The sequence below is a fragment of the Centrocercus urophasianus genome, unplaced genomic scaffold (assembly GCF_019232065.1).
Source record: "Centrocercus urophasianus isolate 14NV4802_14NV808 unplaced genomic scaffold, USGS_Curo_1.0 seq_10, whole genome shotgun sequence".
NCBI lineage: Eukaryota > Metazoa > Chordata > Aves > Galliformes > Phasianidae > Centrocercus > Centrocercus urophasianus.
The window spans coordinates 51,710,554-51,733,760 of record NW_024884142.1 but is presented as its reverse complement, the minus strand read 5'-3'; the positions used below and the strand labels follow the sequence as shown (position 1 = coordinate 51,733,760).

The following is a 23,207-nucleotide window of genomic DNA, read 5'->3' as shown; positions in this document are numbered from 1 at the left end:
AAGTGTACATTGATGTTTGGCAGTGCTCAACAGTTCCTCTCCGCATGCTGTGCTGGGGACATCATTGGGTACACACGTGTCTGAGGTAATGGCCCTCAGGTGAGCTCATGCCTAGGCTGTGCACCCATGCCCTGTTGACTTAGGGGACACAGTGCAGGCACGCAGCTCCACTTGCACAGCAGTAACTGGGAGAGCCTTTGCTCATTTGGTGGCCACCTTTCAAAGTATTGCCATGTTTTTAGGACTAAAATGAAAACTGGACCAGGTGCAGTGATATCAGAGGCTTTATCGTGAATGTTTCTGAATGCATCAGTCAAAGTAAAAGATGAAGTAAAGCTCACTTCTCTCCTGCTTAGTACAGCTGTGACTGCATGCTCTTTCCAACTGCTAAGATGTCTGATACGTGCTGAGAGTCATACCAACAACCAATAAGTATTTTTGTCATTTCATCTTGTTTGGACTCTTAGTACCTAAATTCTCCTGACAGTGAAGAGGTAGCCTGGGTGGAAAGAGCCACAAAACTAATGCAAAGGTGGCCTTGCTCATGACCCTCCGTTCTGACAGGAGGATTTTGCATGAAGAATGACTGCATGGAGCAGGCAGCGCTGCTTGGGTCTTACCAAATACATTGCCCTTGGAGAAGAGTTGCTACAGCAAGCTGAGTGAACACAGTAAAAGTATTCTGAAATATGAGGCAAAGCAGTGATTTCACTGCTTCGGGGAACATAGCGTCTTTGGATTGCGTTAGCTGAAAATCATCTTATTATAGTTGTAAATACTTGATCTCGCAAGATGGTCGTTCTATTTCCATAAAGCCCCATTAAAACAACTGAACCAGTTCATAGATGCAAAGCAACTCCAATTTTAGTCAACTTGTGTGGCGAGGAGCTTAGATACTTTCTTCAGTTTATTTTGGGTTTTGTTTTGTGATTTTTTCAGATGTTGTGGAGGAAACATAGATTAGCCATTGCCTCATTTAGATGTTAATTTGATTGCAGGGGAAAGAAAGGAGTCACTTCTAAACATTGTTAATGTTTGTAGTGAGTGGAGTAATGAAGAGCCAAGAGAAAGAAAAGCGATGCAGGTCAATGAATAGCCTTCCATATAAAAAAAAAAATATATATATAATAAAATTAAAATGTATAAATACATATTTTAAATATATATTATATGTATATATAATACAATATATATGTATATTAAAATATATTAATATATGTATAGTACAGATTTATCACTATATATATATATATCAATCACATATATATAAGTTAATATAAAACATACAAAATTTAAATTAGTGGGCTCAGATAATGCTGCAGTGTTTTCTGCATGCTCTGTGTGTGAGAGCCCCGGTACTGAAACCTCTGCCCACCTGTCCTTCTTCCTACATGCAGTCAGTGACTTTCCTAAAACTGCCTGAGATCCAAGACCAGGCTGTCAGGAACTTGACAGACTTTTAAATGTTACCCTGGAATGTAATTAGTTTGGAAAGAACGCACACATTTATTTGGAGAAAGAATGAAGATGCTGCAAGTCTGTACTGACAGAGGGGAAGGGCACCTTCTTTACATTGGTAGCCCAACAGCAAGTCCTATAAACCATGGCAATGTCTTTTCTTTGTCTCCTGTTTTGTTTCCTGTATATACACAGCACTGTAATTCCTGCAGGAATTTTGCTTGTGGAAGTATTTCTCTCAAGTTTCACGAAGTGAGCATTTTTCATGCAGGACCTCGCATTACTGCTGGTGACTCAACCCAGCTGGAGCCAGACGCTGCTCCACAGATGCAAAGCTGCACACGAATCCTGAGGTGGTGGCACATTAGGGACAGAGTTACTCCAGGTAAAGGGATTCTGTTCCCTTCCAGTCTAGGTTGAAATCTTCCCCAGGCAGACCCTGACCTGGCCCTTCACAGGGAATTGTGGCTGACTTGGAAACAAGAGGTAAAAGAGGTGAAAGAAATACCCCACACTGACATCCTCTGGAGATTTGATAAAGTCAGAGTACTGCAGGGGTCCTTCAAAAAATATTGTTATGAGGGATTTACATGGTACTGCAAATCACTAATAACAGGAGTGTAGTTCAAGGCACTAATTCAGCATTGCTGAGGAGTTTGTCCAATGTCTGTAGTTTTGTATCTTGACTTTTACTTTTTAGTGAGTGGCTTTTATAATTGAGAAGTTTTCCAGAAACTTGTCTGGCCTTTCTTCTTCTCAAGCCAGTTGCTACCTAATTGCAAATACCAATTGCAAGTTTTGACTAAATAAAAAAACGAAATTCCTTTTCAGATAGTCGTTTTGTTTTTACAAACTTGTTCCATAGTGGATGGACTCCATGTGAAGCCTTTTTTTTTCTGTACATACTTATACTTTTAGTCAGATAAGTGAATGTACATTTCTGAAGAGATTTTCTCTTGTATACTCCTTTGTGACTGTGTTTGTTCAGGGACAGAGGTGACACAAATCAGTCTGTGAGGTCCTGCCATCTGCTGTCCCTGCATCGGGAAGTCAAATGTCAACCCGCGGCATGAAACCCCTTGCTTCCTCCAGGGTCTTTGATCTTCATATACAAAAGCCAGTCAGAAATCTGGAAGGTAGAAATCTGTAATTTGGGAATAAGAAAGAAATGGGGTTATGGCAACTGGGAGACACAAAGCTCATAAAGACCCCTTTAACCAGTGTTCAGGGAGAAGTAGAAGTAACCGGTTTTGTTTAGTGTAACCAAATTGTAGAGCGTCATGTTGAGTAAAGATCCTGGCAGATCTCAATTCCCCATAAGGCTCAGGTCGTGTATGATGAAATGCAGCTTTTCTCTCAATTATGACGATAGTTTTTTTTCCACACTCTTGATTCTTGGCCAAGAGCTCTATTCTCTTTCCACTAGAAATTTGCTGCTTGTTATTGAGGGAGCAGGGCTACAGATCAGAAGATTGGTTGCTCCTGTTAGCTTATCATTTGATAACTTGTTGAATTTGATCGTTATTAGATTAGATGTGCTGTTAAAAGTTTCGAAGGCATGACCATCAAAAAAGGTATAGCAGTTTCAAAGAGGTTTAAAGGAATAAAAAGGTGCAAATGAGCAAAAGAAGTATTAGCTCAAATACCAGGAAAAAGCCATTATGATAAAGGCCCATTCTCCTGATGGAAACCAGCAGAGCTGATGAGTTTGAAAGTGACACGAGTGAAACATTGTAGAATACACCACATAGATTTTTCTTATTTGGGTATGAGATAATCTAATAAACTTTGGCCATTTCCTTTATGATCTAATTTCTGTGATTCCACGGTCACTTTAAAAAAAATGTCATTCTCTTGCTTGTCTCATTGCAAACCAGTGTCTCGGTTTTTTGGTTTTTTTTTTCTCCTTTCACCAAGAAAGGAAACATTTGCAGTAATACAACATGGTGATATTTTGATGAGTCCAAATAGATTTTTCATGGCCATTTCTCGCCATAGTTCTGTGGTAACATTCCCATAATACTCTATGGGAGACATGCATTAAAATTGTATTGCTATATATGCTCAATATCTACTCTTCAGAGGCCTCAGTGATATCCATGCTCTACTCCCAGACTTGCCTTTTTCCAGTTCTTTAAAGCTACACTTTGGCTTTACAGGAAATAATAATCATGCCTTCCATACTGTAACTAAAGTATTCAGACTCATGAATCTTTTTCTTGACTTCATATAAAAATGTCATTTGTAGCTTTATTTTGTTCTACTCTGACTATAATATAAACAACAGTTTATTAAAGCATTAGTTTTAAGCTGCGATTCTTGAGAATGCATGGTCTCACAAAAATAGTACCGAAAGTGCAGGTCAAAACCGTGTAACAGAAAAGTGAATAATGAGTCTGTTTTCATATGGATTTTTTTTTTAAAGTACAGCTTGTAGTTGAACTAGATGTACTGTTTCTTCCACTGCAGCCAGGAAGCCCTCATAGACTTTTGACAGTGCCGCCAAAAAATTAATGCTTCAGCTGTTTAAAAGATATCAAAAGCTTGTTAGACAATTGTAATCTTTTCCAGGAATTTCCTTTCCCATTTTCCCCCCCTATAAAAATTGATAACAAGATGCCTGTGTGGTAGAAATTGAAAGTCCAAGATATGTGACAGAGTATTGCGTGTTTCTTCCAGCCTTGCTGGACAAGGCGCAGAATCTCCAGGGCTGGTAAGAAAACAGAGGCACTCAGTTGTTTAAGTAGCATTTGCTCCCATGTTTAGCTGCTTGCCAAGACAGTACAGATATTTTAGAGTTTTCTAAGCCAATTTTAAGATTTTATGTAATGTGGCAACAAACAGGAGAACTGTTGGAAATGGCTCAGTAAGTGCTTAGAGCAATAACTGAGAAAAGACAAGAATGAAGGAAGGAAGCTGAGAAATCATCACGCGTGCCAACATCAGCTCTGAAGGTATGGAGATCAGCCTCAGCCTGGCTTCTTCCGAATTCCTGTTCTCTGCTTTACATGTAGCAAGGTGTGATGAAGCAAAGTGAAGCACAGCTTGAACTTTTGTTCTGAAGCATGTCAGAAAGGCACTGAAACACGGACTCAAAGGTCAGAACGGTTCCCTTTTCTGTAATGAATTCCCAAGGCAGCGGTTGATACTACTCAATCTTTTAAAGCGAATCTTTACTAGCATTTGCTGACACACAATATGAAATAAATAGTATTGTCATGACTGTTCTTCTCTAATGATGGAACGGAGATTCCACGTTAAGGAGAGTGAGGCAGTTGGAGAGGCTGCCAATAAAAAGCCACAGCGTTTGCAGAGGGTGCTGGTGCATTCAGCAGGCGCCAATTAGAGAAATGCTGCTTTATGGCTATGACGGGTTATTGCTGCACAAACACTTGTACAATTACACAGTGGGTCAGAAGGGCAGCTTACCTCTCCTCACAGCTATTACTTTAAAGCAAACACAGCTATCAGGCACACAACTATCACCGATTGTGGAAGGGGAACAGTGAAGTAATAAGTGTTTGAAACTGCACACTGAGGAGAAAGAGTGAATATAACAAGCCCTGGTGCTGTGGGAAGTAATTCTTAACCATGTCTGCACTGCATGGATTAGAAAAGTCATCCTTGTATTCCGGAGAAGTGAATGCTTCCTTCTATCACTTAAATCAAGTTAATAGACCGTTGTGTTGTTTGGGTACTTGAAAATGGTAAGAGAATATCCCTATTTTTTTCCAGTTACCTTCTTTTATACTGAAATGTTTGTATTCTATATGCCTTTGTAAATGAGTTTGTGTATTTCCACTCGTGGTCGTGAATGTTAATTGCTTGCAGCCATCCTCTAGCTATTTTACTTGTTTCATTTGGTAGGTTTTGCCCAATGTTTCATTAGAGTCAAACCTAAAGAGCTAGAGTACTCCATAGACGCTGTGGCCAGCTCAGTGAGTATGGGATGGCTGTGGTATGTGTGGGGTTGTCAACATTGCTTTAAGGCTACCAGGATCATCATCTCTTCTAAAATGGTTCTTGCTGCCTTCTCTCTGGCTTATAAGAAGGAGCACACTTCAGCAGGAATTGCATTATAGCCAGTGGCCAGAATCTTTGCTCTCACCTGACCTCATACTTCTATGAAGCTCAGCTGGCAAGTGTTGTGCAGACCATGGTGGTAACACCGTCTGGAGCGTGGGCTGTTAGGTTGTCCTACTTCCATATATGCCAAGGTATTTTCACTGACATGCTCTTTTCACAGGTTTGCAGTCACCCTGCCTTCAAGGAGTGGCTTTCCCTAAAGTGGAAACGCAGCCTAAGCCCAAGGGCTGGCTAAAAAACAGAATTTGCTAGGGTAGAATGGGGTGACAGAAGTTAAATGAAGAGTGTTAGGTCAAAAAATTTTATGAGATCACCCTGCTTTTAAATTGGTTTACACAGATGGCTGTCTGGTTTGTTGCTTTGTCCTTGCTTAATAGTAACTGTTTATGGAAAAACGAATTGCTTTGCAGAAGGAGGTCCAAAAGCTCATGCTGTTGTTTCCCTCCATGGAGATCTTCATGTTATTATGGGCATACAAGGATCTGGCCTGAAATGCAGATTGATTACAAAGTGTATGGTGAATAATTAACCATTTGACTTGTTCCTAAGCCCTGTAGTCACCGGGTTAGAAATGATTTCCCAAACTCCAGGAGATAAGAGAAGGTTATTCCTAGTTTCACAATGTCCTTATTGTTATGGCTTTGTGCCGTGTGTACTCTGACATCAGCTGATACCTACGCAAGTCGGGTCCAGCTTCTCATTCAAACCACTTCCTGGGGTTTTCTCGGGTAATGGCAGTGATTCAGAAGACACCACCGCGCCTCAGAAAACTGCCTCTGATGTGTCGCACCAGGACCATGGGGCTGGGAGCACCTGAGGTTCTTAGGAAGGAGTTTTGATCTTAAAAATACCCACGTTTTTGTTTGTTCAGCATTCAGATTTAGATGTGCACTGCTTGGCTTGTGTCCTAGCGACCTATTCATAGACCAGCGGTATGTACTGTGGAATATGCTGCGATATATATGTACATGCATGCATGAGGCAGGAGCCTGGGACTGGTCTCCAGGCTGATTTTGCATCCACAATTGTTTCTATTTGTTTAAAAAAAAAAAAAAAAGAGAGAGAAATAGAATGTAAATTTTTGAAGGAAATAAAATCTAACATGATTTAGCAGAGGGTTGTTAGGGTCGTATGGTTAGGTTGTGGTTGGACTTGATAATCTTTAAGGTCTTTTCCAACCTGAGTGATTCTATGATTCTAAGTAATGATACTCTGTACTTTTGCAGGACTATTTACTTAAGAAGCTGAGAGTGAGCTAGAAACATTGATGAAGCCTCTATTCTGTGAGGTGGGTATGCATTCTTACTACTATTTTGCGAAAGCACCGAAAATTGAAACCTCTTGCCTAGGTCCAGACACTGAGCTATTTAAGAGCTGTGAACAGAGTCCAGGAATTTTCTGTCTCAAAACATGTTCTGACTGATCCGTACAGAGGAATAAGGTCTTCATGTGCCCTCCTCTTGGAGGAATTGATGAGCTCTTTCTTGCATTCTGTTATCAGTCAAAGTGGTTCTTTCAATTTTCGATTTCTGACTAATGGCATGAGTGACTGTCACTGATACTTGTGCAACCCTGTCCCCCCACCCCTGGTGCACAGCACATTTAGGTCACATTTTTGGGTGGCAGCAGTCAGTGGAAATCAAATGTGTCCACTGGATCCAAGTCAATCTGGGGTCCAGAAATGCTTAGTGTATTTTGTTCTTTTTGTTTGTTTGTTTGTTTTGTTTTGTTTTGTTTTTAATTATTTTATCCTTTTGTCATGGTCAGATGCACCAGCAGGCTCTTAATAAATCTCTTCTGTGTGACCTGCAACTTAGATTTGCAGACCCACGAGGAGTGGACGATTTGAATAACTGTGAGAAGTGAAACTGAGTGTTTGTAGGTGCATCCGCAAGCAGCAAAAGTGATGTGTTTCTGTCCTTTTGGTTGCCTTTGTCTTTATGTTGTGCTGCATGCAAAACCACCAGCTCCACTTGCCCCATGCCATAGCGTCTCAGACGCAGAGCCTCCATGTTTCTACATGTTGTCCAGCTCGTCTCAAGTGGTTCTGCTAGCAAGGGGTTTTGTTCAGGCAGCAGACTGGAGAAACTCTCTTGGGCTCCTCAGTTATTCACAGCAGTTTTCCTTTTGGCTTTATGAGAGAAACCTAGCCTTCTGCTGCACTCAATTGGGATCCTGGGTCCACGGTGGCAAGGAGTTAAGTCAGGACTGGAATTTATCTCCTTATAGATTTTGTTGTTTTTTTTCCTCTTTGCCTTTGAAAACTTTTTTTGAATAAATCACTCTGACAGTAAGTACCAGAATATATATTGATAAAAAACAAATTTATGCATGCTAGCATTTATCTGCTTGGTGTCTATTCACAAGTACATACAGTTAGCTAGCTCTAGGACCATATGACTCCCATCTCTGAGCAAAGGGGAGCAGAGTGTTAGAGCACAGCCTGAGGGTGGGAGTAACAGAAAAGCTATGTTCGACGTGTTTTTCTGTGACATCAGGTGGCTCCTCAGGTATCTCTCAGTTCATATGGAAAAAGTATTTAAAATATGACACAGTTTGATGCTAATATTAGCTTCCCAGTCTTCTCTGAAAAAGGAATGAAAATAAGTTGCCTGTGTGCAGATTTGGCTTCTGAGTAATGTGAGCTATGCAAAAGCTTGCTTTCCCTACTTCAGAAACTTCAGTGCACATTATGATTTTTAATTAATATTATTTAATATTATATTTTAAATCTTTAACTCTGTGCACTTTATTGAAATGGAGATGTTTGCCCTACTTGTTATCTGCTTAATAGGGCTGTAAGAAAATTGAGATGCTTATACCCTCAGACCTCCCATTTTGCAAATATAAGCACCATTTGTTTTGCTCAGTTCCAAAGCATTCAAGTTCAAAATCGATGGTGAAATTTGTAATACATCATTTGACTGATATTATGCAAATCCACTGCTGTACTGTAACATACCTTGAGACCTACAGGAGGGAAGCTACCTGCTCCTTCCACTGTGGAGCCCCAGCAGTGACGTGTGGAAGGATGATATTGCCTGTACCACTGAGGTGTAGGCAGTGTCACGGTGCTGCTGCCTGCCTTGCACTGCTCAAAAACACAAGTTGCTGGTTTCACTCCCTAGGCTTGAGCAGGCTCCCCACAGTCTCCAAAACTGTCAAGTCATGATCTAATGCTAGATGTTGTAGTCATTAATCAATTATTTTGTTATTGGTTGTCATTGGTTTGGCTTCTGCAGCCTGTGCAGGGGCAGCTAGCTATTTTCCTAATGTTGCAGCTCTGGTCAGCGGGGAAGAGAACTGAAACTGTGACCTCTGGTTTGAAGATTGCTTTGGACTCGAGTGCCTAATCCTAACCCTCTAGAAACAATGTCTGGCGTTACATCTTTCTGTCCTTGTTGGGGCATTAAGGTACACTGTCACCCTCAGAGCAGTTAAATGAGGTTTTAAAACATTTGGGTGGATAAACAGAGTGAGAACCAGCTAAAATGAAACAGAAAGAAGCTGGCTGGAAGAAAATTTAAAACTGCAGCACATTCTGAAATATTTCACCTGTGCTGTAAGCTGGTACAAAACGCTGGAAGGCCTTACATAGTAAGACAGCTTGTTTCAGAACACTGTAAATCTTGCCTCAGTTTTACTTTGCAGAAAGATATCGTGCTGCTGTACCAATATTCCTGCTCTTGTAACTCATTAAATTGTAATTAATCTGGCAGTACAACTGCTGTTAAATGTTAGTATCTCAGTATTTCAGAAGACTATTACTTTCATAATGCTTCATTTAAACCAGGAACAATGTTTATATTGTGGTAGAACTTTTAAGTTCTACGAATGCACTATGCTTTTCTTTCTGGAAACTTTCATTGAGAAATGCTGCAGTAAGTTATGCAGTATTACAGGTTTTCTTACTGTATAGTTTCAATTTTTGAGAAGGAGGAAGAGCTATCTTCTTTCACCGCCTATTGGGTCTGTGAACCTCTGGGGTTCATTTACAACTGCAAGTGATTTCAGCCCAGACATGGTTGACTCCATTTAAGGGAGAATGTTTGGAACCAAATGGTCTCAGGAGTAAAAATGCAACTCTTCACGTACACAGTTTTGACAGTGTAGGACTTGCACATGCTCTTAGAAGAGAATCAAAAGCTTGCAGAGAGGAAGGAATTTGTGCTGCAGTAAAAGGAAGTATTTGCTGTGTTATTGTAGCACATGGCCTCTTGCCATCTTTGATAAAGCAATCCAGGGCTGTGCACCCAAAGTCTGCTGCCCTCCTGACCCTCCATCAATCACCAGCTGTGTGCAGGCTGGATGCAGTGCTGGCTCCAGAGGTGATCCATTGTTTGCTCTGAAAGCGGAAAGTGCAAAGAGACAAAGCAGCCCCTTGCAATCCCCTTCTGCAGCTCTGAGGTGCTGCTCCATGTGCACCTCAGATGGCTGGGGGAGTCAGCCATAGGGGTACAGGCTAGCTGCCTGGGATAGGCCTCAGGGATAGTTTTTTCCACAAAAAAAAAGAAAAACCAGAGTCAATATTGTAACACTGCACCTTGGTTATGTACTTTCGCTTAGACTTCCCTCTTGACTGTTCAGCACTTTTTTAGGTGAGGCTTGAAAACACTGAATTTGCACACTGTGAATGGCCCCGTCTCCTTGTTTTTCTCTCCCTTCAAGCAGTTCTGGTTACAGAGATGCCAGCATTGTCAGTAAGCATGCTGAGAATCATAGAATCATAGGATCATTAAGGTTGGAAAAGACCTCTAAGATCATGAAGTCCAACAACCAACCATCACCACCATGCCCACTAATCATGTCCTTCAGTGCCACATCTCCATGTTTTTTGAAAACTTTTGGAGATGGTGACTCCACCAGCTCCCTGGGCAGCCTTTGCCAGTGACTCACTGCTCTTTTTGAGAAGAAACTTTTCCTAATATCCAACATGAACCTCCCCTGGCCCAACCTGTAGCTGTTCCCTCTAGTCCTATCACTGTTACATGGGAGAAGAGCCTAAACCCCACCTGGCAGTACAAAATATTTTCATACACACATTGCTGTCTCCTCACCAGGAAGGGTCTGCTTGTGGCATTGTGAAATCTGTGGTCTTTGTCAATTTGTCTATGCTAGCTGAAATATTGTGGAAGGTTTCAGCCCTCTGCGAGCTTTAACAGTGACTGCATTGTGATAAAATGAGAAGGGAGTTTTATGATTTATTTAAAAAAGGGAAGGGGTCTTTCATTTTTGCAGACAACTTACTTAAGGTACACCCAAGTTCTTGGCTGACTTCTCTTTGGAATTGGTTTAGGTTCCTGCTATGAAACCAAGAGACTGCCCTAGGTTCGAAAAGAAAAAGCTGAGAGGAGCGTACCAGGGTGTTCAGGAGAGAAAGGGAAAACTGTTCCAGACACTGCAGATAGCAAAGCTCCCAGCCTTGCAGATGCTTGGGCTGTAGAAAGGCTTCAGGCTGAAGCACTTTGTGCTGCACTCCAGCTCATGGTATTTCTTATATTTAGCACACTGTACTGCTCTGTTCCTGTTTATAAATCTTGTAAGTGTGTGCATTAAAAAAGTAATTAAATTGTCATTATAATTTATAGTATGCCTGAAGTCAATCACCTAATTAAACAGAAAAAGCAGGGAGGTAGTAGGTTCATAAGCGTTTATTAAGTACTGCAGTATTAATTATGCAGGACTTTTGAACCATGCAAAAGAATGGATACACCAGTCTAAAAATGCCTTCCATTGCTGCCCTTCCCAATTTAACAGTGAGACCTACCCTCCAGTTAGTAAGACAACACTAATGCTTTCTTTTTGTTAATTTTTAATGACGTTATGATGGATTATTTTTTTTTTTTTTACAACAATCACTTGCAGCATTTTATTGTAATATTTTTAGAAGAATAATTTTATTCCTGCATGGGATTCTATGAATACGTTAACAGAACTGGAAGATACATCTAGAGCTTGATTTGGGGCAGATTGTGCAGGAATGGAATCCCCTGCTCATTATCTTGCAGCATATCGGGATGGGAGCAGATCATGCTCCATCTGCTCAGGCAGCCCCCAGAAGTGGGCTGTGGGTTGGTGAGAGTGGGGGCTGATTGCAACAGAGGTGCTCAGCTGGGAGTGTGGAGGGAGGGCACTGTGATTATGGAGACTTTGCTTTTTCATTGCAGCCTTTCTCCCACCTCTAGCTGTGAACCAGGGCACAAGCTGGTGGCCAGCACCAGCCTGTATATCAAGGCATGGGGAACAGTTGTGGACCTGGCAAACAGGGCTATCTTCCATATAAGTGGACAGGAAGGTGTTAGAGACATACCTGCTTGAACTGTCACTGTCAATGTGGTGTCACATACTTGGAGCCTAATTGCACAGGTATCATTTTAAATTGGAATGTATTAAATAGCAATTCATTGGCAATGCATAAGTACAGTGTTTTGTCAACATCTAGAATTTGTGCTGGAGTTATTTGGAAGCTAGAAACCCAGTTCAGTAGCTCTTCTTTCTGGAAGAATTTGAGATTGTTTGACTGGAATGTAAATCCCTGCTAAAGGCCATTTCTTTTCACTCTCTAATAAGCTACACTAAATTGACAGCAAAAATAGCAAAAAAATAAAATAAAAATAAAAATCAAGACTGGCAAATCAAGTAAATTTGCTGTGTATAAGTTCTTCTTCTATACAGAAAACATTAAATCTGTGTGGCCTTGAGAACTGCAGTTTTCTGTACCAAACTGTTTCACTGAAGGCTGTGAAGGAGCCATACACACTCCTGTACGCCAAGCAGGAGTGCAGGCAGCAGAACAGTTTTGCAGTGTTGTGCCCTCATCCCAAAGACCTGCAGGGACATGGGCTCTAGTGCCTGGCTGGAGGCAGATCTGAGGATATGACTTAATCCAATAACAGCAATAGGTTTTGTTGCTTTTTCAAAGGATGCAATTGGGATTGCCTTTATACAAAGATAACTTTTTACCTTATATGGAGCAAATCAAATTATTGACAACTCTTGATCTCAGCACACCTAATTACCTTATAATAAGCAGTCATTATGCTTTGGGTTAGCAACGCAGCAGCATTATGTAAGAAATGTAACTTGTCAGTTGTCTGGAAAAAAGGTATATACACATATATATATATATGTATGTATGTATGTGTGTGTGTGCATAACAGTAATTGTGGCCTAACCAAGGTCTCAGGTGACATAACAGAAATAGGTTTATATAATTCATTTTATGGTCAATAAGCCAGTCTTCTGAGCTGCATATCGGAGACTGAATGCTTGTCTGTTTGTATCAGACCTTACAGCTATTTCTTCAATACCTAAGTTACTCACATTTTGCTCTTGTTAAGCGTGTGTTCAGCTTTGTGCGCTGGCAGCAGGCAAAGACAGTTCTGGCAGCAATGTCCTCTGTTTGTTGAAATGGCAAAAAAAACAAGAAAATCCAAACCTTTCCCTTATTGATTCTGAAAACGGGTTGGATGCATAATGCATTGTAGCTATTTGAAGCAATTGTGGGGTGAGTCTTTGGGATGCCCTCTGCAATTTTGTTGTCAAAACAGAGGAAAAAAGTCTTTGAGTACGAGAATCTCTTTTTTACAACTTTCCTTAGATTTATACTTTCATTGGTAATTTTTTTTTAAACGTTATGGGCAAGTAATTGATTTGAAGTCCCAAGTTCTGCATAAATGCAGAAATGTATTGTGATGCATTAAATGAATTCAGTATTTTTAATCTGTACCCTTGGAAATATTTGTTAGTCCTCAGATATTCAAAGTGAGTCAGGTCTTCTGCTATGGATGCAGAATCTGAATACCTAAACCTTTATGTTTGGATTGCTCAGAAATTGCTCCAAGCCCAGTAGCCTGACCATGGTCAGTGTTAGGCACTGGCAGATTTATCACATGTCCGTGATCTTGGCAAAAGTCTTGCACATAAACTGTGTGACTCCAGGCATCTCAGCCAAAGATTCTGTAAGTGTTGAGCAGGTCACCAGCTTTTTCTGTGTTCCTGTCCCTGATCCAATCCCTGATCCACATTGGGAGCGTGGAGGTCTTATAGTAATTAATTCGTATTCCATTAAAGTTGTGCCTTTGCCGTGACTGCACCCTAACTAGCCATATCAGAAGCAGCTTGGAACTGTTTGGTGTATACTTGGCAGCCTTCATATATTCTGTGAAAAATGCTCAGATCATCTTGGTGCCAGTATGCCTTCACTCCTAGCATCTCTAGTGGGAGATGTCTGTTTATGTAAGGAGGTAAAACTGTTCAAGTCTGGGAGAGAGTTCCCTGGAATTTTGTAGCACATCCTGAAGAACAGCAGTGTTAAGCTCCAGGTATCTCATTACTGTGGTTCGTTATTGGTATTTTGGTTTGTTTACTATTGGTTTTGTATGGGTGATTTTGTCAAGATGTTTTATGGGAGGATAATATTAAATTTGGAAAAACAAATGCCACAGTATAGTAGGGAGACGTGTAAGGTTACTTCAAGCCTCATAAACTAAGTAGACTTGGTGCAAACATTTCAAATCAAATCCTCTTCAGCTCATATAATCAAGAATCAAAAATGACCTGAATTCATGTGGCTCTTCAGTGAAATGGAAAAGCTCAAACACAAGATAAAAGAGTATTTAAGACATAAAATCTAGGTATGTTGAGACTGGAAAAACTAATTCAGAGCAATAACTGCTCATATGCATCCAAAAGAATTGGGAAGAATGAAGCAACATGTCCTCACGTGTTACTGAAGGTAAAAGGGAGAACAATACTGTGATTAAACAGCAGCAGAGAGCATTTTGTGTGACTGTTCAATATTGGAAAGGAGTTACTATGAAGTAACATTTAGGTCAGTGGAGCAAACTGCCTTGGGAGGGTGTGGAATCTGTTTGGCTAGACTAAATACACATCTATTAAAGATGATAGAGGATAACCCATTTAAAGTTTGCTTTCAGCTCAAATGTTTTATGTTATTTTTGTTCTCTTCAGGTACATTTCTTGGATTTTGGTCAGATTAGATTTTTTTTCCAGTTAGTATATTAAATATTACTGACAAAAAAGCCCTCTGTGCTAAGAACAGCATATAGACTAGAAATATTATCGATATTACTTTACTCACTGTAACAGATGTAACATGCCAAATAATTATACATAAATTCAGTAGTGTGGTAATGCTTATGAATAATTGCATAGAATCATAGAATCAGCAAGGTGGAAAAGAGCCACAGGATCACCCAGTCCAATCATCATCTCTTGTATCTGTGTTAAAATACTTTATGAATGTTTAGACTATTTTGAAAACATTTTATTACTTAGCATAAAACTTTTTTTTTTTTCACAGAAATTTCTTTGTATTTCAAAGATGGGAAATGTATAACATTTTAGAGAGTAAGATTATACAGAAAGTGGGACACACCTCTGTGTGCCCATGACCATAGAGCTACATCTCTTCTCCTAAAAATATTCATCATAATCATAATTTCCAGGAGAGAGTTTATGTGACATACAGATCAGTAAGTCAATGTATGTGTATGTTGTATTTGTGTAAATGCATTCCTTTATGGAACAGTGTGGTAGTCTTAATCAACTGTTACTCTGGTCAGTGGGATTTTTGATTGATCCCGAGCACAGAAAACATGGTTTTTCTTTTTCTTTTTTTTTTTTTTTTTCATGACAGTTTATTGTTCAAAAGCAGGCTGTACTGTTATTAAAATTGGCACATAGAGGAACACTCACTTTTTTCACCAGAAAAAGTATAATGTCTATCTAACCACCCACAGCAGGAAAAAATATTTCTTGTTGGGCTCAATCCAAGTTTCATTGACTTTTATGATATTTGGATCAAGCTTTCCAATCATGTTGCTGTAATGATCTGCAAACCCACTGGGGACTTCACTGGTCCATGCCAGGACTAGTCGTAATGAAGTGACAGAAAAAACATTGGCATGTAGGTGCAGAAACACAGCTCTGTAGTTCAACTGATGCAGTTCTTTGATTTGTCAGAATGAAAAAAGAATAAGCTCCAACGAGAATGATTCTGTTTACTTATCACTTTTAAAGCCAATTTGGAAGTAATGGGGAACTGGAGTGTTAGTAAATGATACTTAAAGAAGCAGGGAGGAGTGCTTCACCCTATCCTGAGGGCGTGCAGCTGGGCAGGTGAAGTGTGCTGTGCTGGCTGGCTACTGGCCTTTCCCTGAGGTATGTCAGTTCTGCTCATCTCCTGTTAAGCAGTCTTGATAGAATAATAGCTTGTTTTTAAAAAAAAAATAAATAAAATAAAAATTAATCATTTAAGCAGTTTTTGGTGGTCACAAAGGTTCTAGAATGGCACATAACAGTTTGGGAAGGATTGACTGAATTTTAACATATCTGTTCACATTTCCTGAATCAGAATCTGTGGTATTCATCTCTGGAAACAATGAAATGGGAATTTGAATAACTCTTGGGAGATGTAGAATTCATTAGGGGTCTTCTCTGTCCTTTTTTTCTTTAACTCATCTTCTTTCTTAGTCTTTAATTGTGTCTGAGTTTCTGAACGATTGCTATTGTTTGTTCTTTTTTTTTTTTTCCCCCTTATGAGAGGCCTTTAACTTGATTTCTTATGTTTCTTAGTGGTGGCATTATGTTTTCCTGGCAGGAACACTTCTGCTGTTTAACATGTTGACAGTGCTGTCTGAAAGTATTTTTGGTCCCATGCTCTTTCTTGGATCCTCTCCTAGGGAAGTTCTTCAGTTGGACTTTCCACACTCAGTGTGGCCTCTTACCATTTTCCTGTTTTCTATTAATTTTTGGGCAGAAGCCCTAGTGTAGAATGAAAGTTGGAGGTTTTAAGGGGACAAGTCCTGGTGAAATTGCCACCTTGCAGTCTTTAGTCTTTTGACTGCAGCTGCACTAAACTTCTGCTGAACACAGCAGAGAGAGCAAAGACAGCTTAAAGCCAGATTTTCAATGTGATTTGGCCACTTGACTCTTGAATACAGACACGAATAAACTCAGAGGAGGCTCTGTTCATGTGCATTGCCATTTGTATTTCAAAGGTAAATAATTTTCTAATTTAAAATATATTGTTTTTAGTGATGTTACAAAAAGAATAGAAAAGAAAAGATTATAAAAGAATGGTACCTTGACCACAACAACATTATTGAGTCTTGAAAATTCAGGATAGACTCTCTATATCTTCTTTAAAGTAATGAGTCTACTGTCAAGTACCACATAATTATTATTCAGAGCTCTTAGTTTGGGAGGGTTCCTGCCAAGTTTACTTCTTCAGTTTGCACTGAATGATACAGAATTTCAAGTTTTCCATCATGCCTTTTCTTTACTTCTTCATCTATGCTGCAGATAATGGACAGGTGTTGCCTTCTCATGGTGCTGTAAAGGTTAAAGATGACACTGCCCACGGATGATCATTGCTAACTAGCTAGCCATTCTACTTGTTGAAAGAGTTTTAGAAGTGATCTGTTTCTTACTGCAGGCATAGCCAGCCAGGTTGGCTTCAGTGGCTGTTGAAGGTCAGTGGAGATGGAGTGCTCACATTGAATGAAATAGTAAGCATGAGCCTTCAGTCAGCCAGGAGCAAATGGGGACAGGACCACCTTCAGCTTCTACAGCTAGAGGAAGAAGAGCTCTACTGTCTAGGTCCCAGTTTTCCTTAAAAACAAACAAACAAACAAAAACAAACAAACAAACAAACAAAAAACATAGATCCAGTAGTTTTCCTTTAAATGAGATACTGCAGTAGATCGGATAGCTACAAGTTTCTATATTTTGTGTTTTCCTACATGATGCTCTGCAGAATTGGTTGAAATCCATAAGCAAAAGCATAGTTATTTCTAGGTCTTCAGTTTTTGGCCTCCTGCTGTTTTAATCCTAAACCTTAAAGCTTCCTGTCCATGGAAACCATAGTAGCCTGGAGTAGGTCCAGCCTTCCAGTAATATGTACTGCATTCCTTGTAAAGAAATTAGGTAATTTGGGATGGGCAAGGAACACAGCTCTAGACATTGTCAGACTAAAGACAAGTGGGCCCTTTTACCAGGCTGCAAGTGATATATGAATGCCCTGTCAGATCCCTCATGAATCTTAGTTTCTTCAAGGGCACGTTAAAGTCACTGCCCATTCTCTTACAAAGATTATAAAGATTATAGATGACAGCATCAAAATCTTAAATCACTTGGGTGATTGTGAACAGTAGAACATAGCACATAGCACTCCTGGAAAATATCTTTTCAGACAGCTCCTGAAAGCAGATCCACTGATAGTTCCTTGAAAATACATCTTAGGTCAGATGTATTTTTCATTATCATGGTGAATGTGGTTCTTTCTTTAAGTATGATCCCAGGCACTTGCTTTGGTGCAATTTTTCCTGTCAGGGTGGGAAAAGCATGCTCAGCCTGGCTCTTCCTTCCTGCCCAGAACACTGCAGCAGGTGTAGGACTTTTCACTCCAGGCAGATGAGGAACGTGCCTGTTGCACAGACTTGTGCTGACATAACTGTCTGAAATAAAGGTGTAAAGAGGCTTGATCCCTGACGTGATCCCTGACTGACACAGAAGCTCTCACTGTGGATACATTTATGACAAGCTTCTACTTTATGGATATACTTTTGACCTGCTGGGAAAGGGAAGAGGAACTGTGGGAAAAAGCTATGCTAGTAAATAATACAATTTTGCTAGTACAAATGAAGCCTGTGCTGGGGACACACTGTCAGTACAGTTTGCTAGGACAGCTGCAACAGCAGACAGATCCTATTCTGGATACAGCGTTGTCTTCTGTTCCAGTTTGTCGTGCATGATTTATCTTTCTGTCACCTCTCCAGGTCCCTAGACACCTCTCTGCATAAAAAGAAATTAAAACACAATACATATGAGTCTGCTCTGTATTGGAGTCCTGACCTTTAATATATCAGGTTTTCATATTGCAGCTATGCCAGCAAATAGGCTGTCCTACAAGAGCTGAGGTTGCTGTAGTGATCTGTAGAGGTCCCACCTCAGCCATGCTTCAGCTTTATTTGCTACAAACTCTCAGGCTGCCTGGAATGCCTTTGAAAGAAGATGAGGTTTTCAGATTGCCTGGGCGATCATAACCAGGAGCTTTAGCAATCCACTGAGGAAAAAAACATCAAAAATCTGAGAAAGCAGCCTGACAACCTCAGTGTCAAAAGGATTGCTTAATGCTTTGTCCTGCTATATGAGTTGAATTTCTATCATATTAATAATTTTAGGTGTTCCCTTCTCTCCCCCAGTGCTGTCATTACATTTTCCTTTTGTTAGTAAAGAAAGGAATCAAAAGGTTTGCCCCTGGCTCTGTGATCATGTGGCTGTGCTCCTGCTGAGCAGACTTGTGTGTCACTGATGGCAGGCTTGCAGCTAGGCTCCCCAGATCAATAAACCATCTTAGCTGGTGAGCATATCAGATGTGAATTTTAGAAGTCCATAGTCACACTTACAATACCAGAGAAGCCAAAACCTGATGTAATTTTTAAGAAGCATCTGAATCTTTAAGAGGCTCTATTTTTCACTCATGAAACAGCCAGCATTACCTTATGACCAGCACACTTTTTGATGAGGTTTTAGTCTCCTGTTTCTCTCTGCAGCTATTGGAGATCATTGTTTTTTTCTTTCCAAGAAACAGACAACTGTGTCTTTTAAGAAACAAAACAATTGTGTCAACAGATGGGAGAGAAAGTGCTGTGTCTGAAATAGGAATAAACCATGTTAAAAATAGGTAGTCTTGCCAGAGTTGTTTCTTGAGCCAACGTGGAAATCCTTCTTTCCCATACTAGCATGCTATCAAAACTACTAAAACCGTGCTAGAAAAACTGCCAAATTAGTCTATAAAACATTGGTAGAATAATAACGACTTTTTTCCTGTGTAATTCTGACAGTCAAGCTAGTAAAGGAGAGCGAACTGGCAGAGTTGCACTGCCAAGGGAGAGCTCCGAACAATGCCTTGCATTGACCCCTGGCCAGCAGCAACTAAAACACAGCTCTGGTAGTTGTGGACACAGATTTTAATGAGGTGACCCTCTGTGCTCCCCAGCTGTACTAGAACAACTGTGTAATGAGGAACCAGGGGGTGTCAGAGGCTTTCCCTTTCTTAGATGCGTAGTTTTGCTCCTAGGTGTGGAAGGAAATAATTTTTCTGTTCCACCAACTATCTGCGGAGAATCCATAGCAGTTTTGTTAACAAGAAAACTCCTGCCCTCCTCAGAGTAGGAAAGCAGGATGAACTGATCTTAAACATGGTTGCTACTGGCTGAATTACATCTGCAGTTTAGACATTGCATTTCTGCTTCACATCTGTTGTCTCACTTATTTTTTCAGTCTCTCTTCTTGCTTTCAGTTGTTTTCTCTATGTCTCAGTTTATCCAGCTTTCAGGGCTGGCTGTCCATTTCAGCGTTATTGCTGTCCTAATAGTTGTAAGAGGAGCAGAGAAGCTCTTCATGAAACGATTTTTTTTATTATTATTCCACAATGCTTTTCTGCTTTGTTTGTTTGGGTTTTGTTTATGCTTTATGCTCTATGTTGTGTCATCTCAAAAGAAAGATGTTTGCATAATGTGTCTTTTGCTGTGGTGGTTTAATTCCTGCAAAATATCGTTCCGTATATGGCTCACAGTAGCCTTGGGGCAGGGATAGATTGTAACCTCAGGCAGAGAATGGATCAGGTCTCTGACCCACTTCAGACCCTTCCAGTAGAGTCTAGGGTCTGGGTTCCTCCAGACTTCTGCCCAGGTATACAGTAGAAAACAGCCTTGGGCAGCTAAGCATGATTTCAGGCAACCCTTTGGCACTGACCTCTGAGAGTGGATGAAACAGGAAGGTACCTGAAGCCCTTCCATCTGGGCAGGAGGGCAGCGGCAGGTGAGCAGTACAGCCTGTGATGAAATACATCTTCCTCATAAACTGATGCAGCCCCCCTGCCTGCAACAGGCTTTTTTCCCCCCCAATTATCTGCAGTCAAGGAATGCTCCTGGGGATCCATGCTTGCCTGGAAGTTGTCTCCGTTAGATTAATGTTTCTTGCTGAGATTAAAGAAAATTTAAAGGAAAAGACTTCAGAGACTGCCCAATTACTTTATTGCATCTAGGAGAGACCACATCCCTTATCATATCGTGTGGTCATTTTTCTTACTTTTTCCTCATTGCGATGTGAGACAAACAGAAGTAAAGGAATTAAGTGCCTGCGACTTTTCCCTGTTCTGGCTGATAAGTAAACTACCACTTCTATGTGAAAACACTACAGGGCTTATCAGCAGTTGTGGATGCATGGGATTTCCTTATGGTTGCTTGTTACCTCATCTTTTCTGCATCACCTCCTCCTGCCTCTGTGCTTCCCTGTAATCAGTGAGTAGCATGCATGTTTATCTCTGCTCAAGGATATGTCCCACATGGTTGGTCTTTTTGTTTATTTATTTGTTTTGCTTAATCAGTCTATGGATGAGTTAAAAAGACTGTGTGTGATGTGTTAAAAAGACTGTATGTGTGTGAGTGAACTCAACCTTCTTTCAGCACAATGAGCTCCAAGGAAATCAGGGGAAGTTTAATGCTACATCCTGACTCCGTGGGGAAAACAAAACAAAACATTTGGAAGGATGCATGCCACCTATTCACTTTGACTTGAGCACATGCCTTGCTTTGCTGAGCTGGCTTTACCGCTTAGAGATGGAATTAAGTGTATGCCTAAATGACTTGCTCAGCTGTGACTGAGGTTGCATAATTTGTCTGTTCATTTTCCTGGAGCTTTCCTATTGAATTCAGGAATCAGGCCATGGCAACGGAGAGGTGATGCTGTTGTAATTGGCAGGATATGCCAATTAAAACTTATTCTTTTGGTATTGTAAAGTGAGGCTCTGTTTTTTCATTACAGCCAGTTTCAAATTATGCTCTTGAATTCTGGTCAAGTCAATATTGTTTCATGGCAAAAGTACAGCAAAATATTTTTGCTTTAGCTGCAGGAATACACAAATTTGATCCTTCAAAGCTTTCCTATAGCTGCAACCAGGCTAACTGCTGTTGCACTGCCTCATTTTTCAGCCCATTTTGTTCTTGTACTGGACACCAAAATCATTAGAAAACATTCACAGTCAGCACTTAATAGCATATTAAAAAAAAAAAAAAAAAAAACAAGAAACAACAGACGTTTGTGATGCACCACTAATCTATTAGTCATTTGTTTAATTCCACTGCTCCACACATACAGGAGAATAAAATAGAAGTGATTAAAATAAAAGTGATTTTATTTTTACTCATAATAAATTCATTATTATTCATAATAAGGCTTTTTTATTCTTTTTTTTTTTTTTTTTTCCTGTAACCAGCTTGTTTTCTTTTTCTGAGAGGCCCATGGTGATAGCAGAAGGTGAAAAATTGCAAACAAAATTAAGGAAAAGTTCAAGTTAGCTGTGGAGCCAGAAGTGTGATTCAGGAGCTGAAAATATCTCTGCGCTTCATGCATCAAACTCAAACACTGTGCTCTGACAACGCCCTCTGGATCAGAAACGGAGTTTGAGGTCATTCCTCCTCCAGCCTGCCATGTATGGATAGGGCCCACGCTCATGACAAATTACTGTCTTACCGGGCACACACTGAGAGTGCAGTGACATCAGTGCAGAGGGATCTTGCCTCACAGCAGAGGACCGAGGACTGAGGAGCCTTCTTCCTCCTTTAGACCTGAGGAACAGCGTGGAGGCACTGGGAATGAGGACATTTTAAACACTCCTTTTCTAGATGTGGAAGGAACAAGGGATAGAGAGAACTCACCTCCTTGTAAAGAAGTCGTATGGCATCCAGAAGTATTGCTAGAAAAGAATCTGCTCAGAGGTGTATAGATGCCCACTTCTGATTCCTAGGATAAATGTATAGCTGCCAGTGATGGTGCCTTCACCATGGAGGCAGACCCGAAAAGAGAGTAGTGCATCCTTTGTTGTATGAGCTGTCTTTGCATCTAGGAGTGCCGTATCAGAGACTGATCTGTATGTACCGGTATGCCTGGTATAAAGCCTGTGCTCTGACTTACCACCAGTCTTGCTGAGGTCTTAAATTTATTTTTGTAGAGAGTAATGCTCAGGTTTTGCGAATAACAGAACCAAAACTCTGAGAGCAGACCCCAAGTCTTTAGGGTTCATGTTTTTTCTCTGCTGACAAATTTCTCTTGTTCCCAGGCATCACACTTCCCTGGTGTCCTGCGTTTCTTGCTTAGTTGCCAGCTTCTGAGGTGCAAGTGAGCTTTCTTCCCTGGCACTTTTTCACCAAGGTACTTTTGGATGAAATTACCTGTGGTGATATTGCTGAAGCCTATTTGGATTGCTTAGAGCACAGGCTTTATCAGAAATCCCATCTTGGGCTCAACGGAGACCTGATGTTTTTACCTTCTCTGCCCACTCTCAGAGGACCCCTAGGAGTACTCGTATCTTTGTACCAGCTGCCTGGCCAAGCCACCCTATCCTTTTGGCAACAGAAGAGCAGACAAATGGGTTGAGCAACATGTGTATGTGGACACAGTGTCAGTTGTCAGCCTGACCATTGTCTAAATGCATCAAGCCTGGTTAGTTGAGGGCACTGATCTCAGCTGGCAGCATCTAAACTGCTACGTGTAGTGAGGTTATGGACCTATACTTAGGGGGATGTGCTCTTGCTAATTTAGCTCCTGGCTGACTTGGGGGAAAAAAAAAAAGT

The 23,207-nt window shown here is 40.5% G+C and overlaps 1 protein-coding gene across 2 annotated transcripts in view; it reads left to right on the top strand.

The window, feature by feature from the left end:
- HIVEP2 (HIVEP zinc finger 2) overlaps positions 1-23,207 on the top strand; it is a 96,529-nt gene that overhangs the window by 16,795 nt on the left and 56,527 nt on the right. Inside the window, exon 2 of one of the 2 annotated variants that reach the window (XM_042813369.1) lies at positions 6,771-6,832. The exons of the other annotated variant lie outside the window; for it this stretch is intronic. The gene's annotated coding sequence lies outside the window, so the exon portion shown is untranslated. The remainder of the gene's footprint in view (positions 1-6,770; positions 6,833-23,207) is intronic. 2 annotated transcript variants of the gene reach the window in all.